This window comes from Lotus japonicus, chromosome 1 (genome assembly GCF_012489685.1).
Source record: "Lotus japonicus ecotype B-129 chromosome 1, LjGifu_v1.2".
In the NCBI taxonomy this organism is placed as follows: domain Eukaryota; kingdom Viridiplantae; phylum Streptophyta; class Magnoliopsida; order Fabales; family Fabaceae; genus Lotus; species Lotus japonicus.
The window spans coordinates 71113035-71119034 of record NC_080041.1 but is presented as its reverse complement, the minus strand read 5'-3'; positions in this window follow the sequence as shown (position 1 = coordinate 71119034).

Sequence of the window (6000 nt, the reverse complement as noted above, 5' to 3'; positions counted from 1 at the left end):
ATATATTTGTTAACATGGCGAAATTTAAATAGTTGATTGTGCAAACAAAGTTTACAATGACAGTGCACACACATTTAATTATTTTATTTATGAGTAATGACATGTACATTTTATTTTCTCTCTCGTCTCATTTTTACATATTTTTCTTCTCATCTCTCTACATTTACTGTTACGTCATATATCATATCATTTTTCTTTTTCTTTTCATATTCATGTAGAAGTGAGAAAGAAAACATTATTGTTTTATTTATTATTTATTGTGGGCATCAGACATTACTGAATTGATCATTATCAAATCTATAACTAACTAAAGCTAGAGGGTTTTGGGTATTGTTCATCAGAAGAAATCTGCAAGGGCCGGGTCAAGGGTCGGGTCTTGGAGCGGTTTTTTCGATACCTATGTAGAGGTCCGAAAACGTAGCTGCAAGGTACGGAGTATCTTCCCTGCAGATTGCAAATCTGCTGCTGCAAGCTTCCCCTCTTCCCCATTTGCCCCCCTTTCTCATCTTCTTTCTCTGTCAAATGCTTACCATGGCAGCTATAAAAACCCAAACGGTGATCAGCCATTGGCACTGCTTGAGTCATCGAGTAATCCCTCCGATAGTCTTCTCGAAACACCCATCTTTTGTTGAGGTTTTGGTGTCATGGCTTTGTTGTCTCGAAATACCCAGATTTGGCTCTATTCTTCCCTCTCTGTTGTGTTTCCCTTTCAATAACCGCCGCCCCACTTCACTGGAGAACCGACAAACACCCCCTTCAACAGCCGCAAGCATCCCCGACGACCCAACCACCGCAAAACCCAGTTTGGTAAGTTTCCCAGTGACCCCCAATCACGATTTCTCTTCCCTTTTGTAATGTGATACTTCCTTTCCATTTCAATTTCTTAATAGCACATGCAAGAAAGGTCGATGTTAAAGTTTTCATTTTTGACAAACAGCTAGAGGTTCCAGCTTGGAGGATCCCCCAATTTTGGTACCCTAATTTTAGTATAATCGGTTTGTTACTAATGTGGGAGGCTCATATGATGTTGTTTACAGTGTCAAGGTGAATGCTCCTAATGGTGTTGATGTTAGTGTCTCACCAAAGCAAGCTTGTGTTCAATGCTGAGAACAAGACACAGGCTTTTGAGGTCACTCTCACTACAGTTGGGTATGGTGGTTCTCAGAGTTTTGGGTCCATTGAGTGGAGTAATGAAACTTACCGTGTGAGGAGCCCAATTGCTGTGAGATTTGGCAGTGGATCCTCATCATCATCCATGTGAATTGCACTCAAGATTGTTGATGTGGAAACACGCCTTACACAGGTTATGGGTTCAACGTCAGCCTCTTTGTAATTTTAATTTTAGCCTATTGTACAAAGTACTACAAACTACAAAATATTTATTCTGTATGGTGGTATTCTCAATGTTGTTTCATGCAGTTGTACTCTAGATTAATCTTTTTTTTTTTGTACATTGGAAAGATAAATTGCACCCGCCAAGATTCGATCCCTGGACCTCCCCATACCCAACCCATATGTCCACAGCTCCTACCACTTGAGCTATCCTACGGGGACTCTCTAGATTAATCTGAAATAGTTATTGAAGGTCTTATAATAATTTATGGGGCTAAAATAGAATCTTGCATAAAATGTCTTCGGATAATTGGGGTGTTGCATATTGATCTCATCTGATATGTTGGTGTATCATGTAAAACAAGATGTAAGATGTATATACCTAAGGACATTTGGATTTGTCATGTCAAAATAATGCTAATAGTATATCAGTACTTCATGGTACCTGAATTTCAAAAATCAAATGTACTCTATTATGAAGTTATTTATTTACATTTGGAAAACTCAATGTACATGGATCTTTATAATTTTCCAGCATCACAGCAGGACAGGTTTACCTTGGTGGGTGGGGTGTGTTAAGTGTATCTTTTCTATTATTGTTGTGCATCATTCAATTATTTAAGTGTTCAGTGATTCATCATGTTATTTCACAAGTTTTATGGCTTTAATTTAAAATTGCCAGTGTTTGTGTTGTTGGAGACTAGCCTTTCTTTAATTTTTTGAGTATTTGTGTCTTTGGTTGCTTCCCTGTATTGATATTAGTATTAGAACTGTCACTTATTAGTTATAATAGCATAGATCAAAGTATTTTAGGCAATGGAAGTGCCTCCATTATTCCCCATTGCTTATCTTGCAGTGTGAAATTTGAGATTCTCACATGCATGTTTTCACTAATTTTCATGGAATAGGTATTTTTTTATAGGAACTCTATTTAAGGTGTTATTTTTAAATTCTAACAGGTTAGATTACAGGAGACTTAGGAGGTTTGACAATATGTCATAAGAGATCCACCAAGGAAGCCATAGTGTAGGATTCATTTTGTAGTTTCAAGTTTGATTTAAAGATTCATTATGTACTGACCCTAGATTTAATGAATGAAACTGGATCAACTTATGTACTATATCATTCTACAAATGAAGACATTAGTATGATGCCTCATTCAACTTATGTACTGCATCAGAACTAATTTGGGTAAATTTCATTTCATATGCTATTATAATTGTGGCAGATGTGAATTGCAGGCACTAATATATGATTAATTGCATATTGTGTGGATGAAATTGATGCTTAGAGAGTTTTTGGATATACACTTTATAAGATGGGAAAATACCAAGCTTTCTTATCCCTTGAAAAAATTTGACTCTGATATCTCTGGGGAAGTTTTCACAAAGGCCTTTTCATTCAGAGAATGCGAGAGAATGTTTCATCTCTTCCAAAGTACATGTTTTTATCATATTTTCATTCCTTGAAGGAATCATTTCTTTTGAAGTTAAAAAAAATTCTTTGAATCTTACATTTACATCTTCTTACTTCCAATTTTGTGCAGTGTCAAATTAGAACAAGGAACTGTTACGTCTTTACTTGAAGAAAATGGGACAATCAAAGGAGTGCGGAGTGCTCTACAAAACCAAGAGTGGACAAGAGCTCACAGCAATGGCTCCTCTCACAATAGTATATGTGATGGTTGTTCTCCAACTTGAGACGTTCTCTTTTCAACCCAAAGGTAATTATGCTTATTGTTGATTATTTGTTTAATGTGTATTTGGAAACTTAGGTAGATTTTTTTTCTTTCGAAAAAAGAGAATAATATATATCATTTAAAGAAATAAAGAGTCATTACATAGTAGGAAACTTAGGTAGATTTACACGTCTGTGGAGATGTGATTTTGAAAATAAATCAGGTAGGTTCACATGTGTTTGGATCAGTGTTGTCAGAATAAGTTTTGGATAAAATTGATTTTGGTAAAACTGATGATGGTAAAAAGTGAGTTGAAAGTGAATTGATTTATGTTTAGATTCATTTATAGGAAAAGTGATTTCGATAGGATAACTTAATGTTTAGTACAAGTTGTAGAATTTTGAACTCATTATTTGCGCATCATCTTGGTGCTTAGCCACTTAGGTCATGTTATTGATTGAGCAACCCGCACATCATATGTTACTCAGACTAGCAAAGTAGCTATGACTTTATCCAAACCCTCTTCCTTTCAGTTTCTTCATTTCTCTTTTTAGTGTTCCTCAATGACTAACAAAATATTCTGAACTTCCACAAGTTTTTCCAGTTTGTCTCCTCATTCTCTTCAAACTGTGTAGTATGTTATTTGGAGTTGATCTTAACTTCTTCCTTTTTAGTTTCTTTGCCACTATACATTTCTTATGTGCACTATGAGAACCTACTATTCTCTTGGTTTCTTTGTCAATGTTAAATAACTGTCTAACCATTTTTTTAAAACATGTTTCATCTTCTTTCCACTTTTTCTGGTCTAAAGTAAGTTACTTATCATGTTAATTAGCCATAGAGTATAATTTATTTTGGTCTTCAAATTTTATATAAATATTGTAAAAATTGATGTCCCCTTTAGAGTTGTTTGATCATTCTAACACATTAATTTATGGTCATTTTCAGGGACTCTTTTTGCTCTCTTCCTTTTCATTTAGGCAATGCTTGGTATCCCAAGGATGAAATTGTTTTGAGAATCCCAATTTTTGACATGGTTGGCTGGGTTGTGGGTGTTGATTAGAAATGATATCTCTTAAATGAAAATTTAATTCATTTAAAGCTCGCTAACTTTCAGTTGCTATGGTAATTAAGTTGTGTGCTATCAATATGCTTTTATGGAAATATATACATAGTTTGTTTTAGAAAGCTGAAATTTGATTAAAAGGGTTAACCACAGACTGCATTGAATTATCCGTTTGAACTTGGAAGGTATCTCATTTGTTAGTGTTAAAAATATGTTTTGTATTTATTGTGTTTGGCTTTGGTTAATGCATTTATTGATGTTTGTTTTGTAGATTTTTTAATTTTTATGATTTATCCATTGTCGACTTGGATGTTTTACCCTCATTGATAGGTTCATATGAATCTCTTAATGTGAATAAAGCTGAATTCCATCGAAAATTAAGATAACACTACTTTAAGTTGAATTCCATCGAATCTAAATCGTGGTGTGCTCAAGTGTTCCATGCTGAAGTCATGCAATTTATTTCCAGTTCATGTACTCAGTTTTGACCAGCTAGAGCTGGTTTTGCGTCTCCTTCGAACCTCTTTGCCCGAATTTAAATATTAATTAAGTCTAATTTTAAATTATATTCTTATAAACATTAATTAAATATTTTTTAGTTGCAGCATTGATTTAATTTTAAATTTTAAATTTAAAAAATGAATAATATAAATATATGTGGTATGGTGGGATCTGTGTAATAATAAAATAAGGAATCATAGTTGGATTAAATTAATCGTAATTTTTTCAACGAAATTAATGATTTAGATCCCGTGCGATGCACGAGTATAATCACTAGTATAAATTGTAAAGTCCAAATTGCGAGAAAAGTCTACTTCCATCCTTCAACGTACGAGAAAGGTTTGAAGTTTGAAGCTTAACTTCTCACATACTTACCTTCCAGTTCCATCAGTTCCATCCCATTGAATATTGATCATTAGATATGCGACAAAACTACCCTATTTAATTTTTCTTTTCTGCACTATATATACGCATCATTTAAAAATTATTGAACATATATATATATTATTATTATCACATGTATAACATTTTTGAAATATATGAAAAATTAAGAACCATGATAATGTAAACATTATTTAAATTTTTATAATATTTGACACAATGAATTAAGGGAGTGTATAAATTATCATAATTCTAGATCTAATTAAATTGATAAAATTACACTTTATCATCACATGCTTCTTCTAATAACATGGAAGATGCCCACCATGGCCACCATGAGGAAGTAGGGTCCACCTAATATGCACCACTTTTTAGTGGTGTAACTTTGCACCACTATGTTAATTGTCCATTTTACCCCTATTCAAAAAATTAATCCCATCAAAATCCACCTGATAATACCATAATTTTTTTAACAGGGGAAAATGGACAATTGGTATAGTGGTGGAAGGTTGCACCACTAAAAAGTGGTGCATATTAGGTGGCACCGATAGGGATGGCAATGGGTCCGAGACCCAGTGGGTACCCGTAAAAAATACCCACGATGGGTAGGGTAAAAACCCGCTATATGGGTATGAGGCTGGGTATGGGTAATTACCCGCAAAATTGAGTGGGTACGGGTGCGGGTATGGGTACTATGGTACCCACCCCACCCCATACCCGCACACATTATATACACATAAAATATATATATATATATATATATATTAATAAAACCTATATGCCGTAACTGTAAAAAAAAAACATGTATACCGTAAAATTTTCTCTTTAAATTTAAACAATACCTTTAAATTTTTTTTAAATTTGTTGAGTGTTGACATTTCAAAATTTATTATAAAGAGATAAATTATTTGAAACTGAAAATTTGTTAAATTAGAACTTAGAAGTATATCTTAAATTTGAATTTGGTTAGGAAATAAAAACCGAAGAATCAAAGATCTTAACTACTATGACTCTAGAATTGAAAAAAAAAACAATTTGTTTT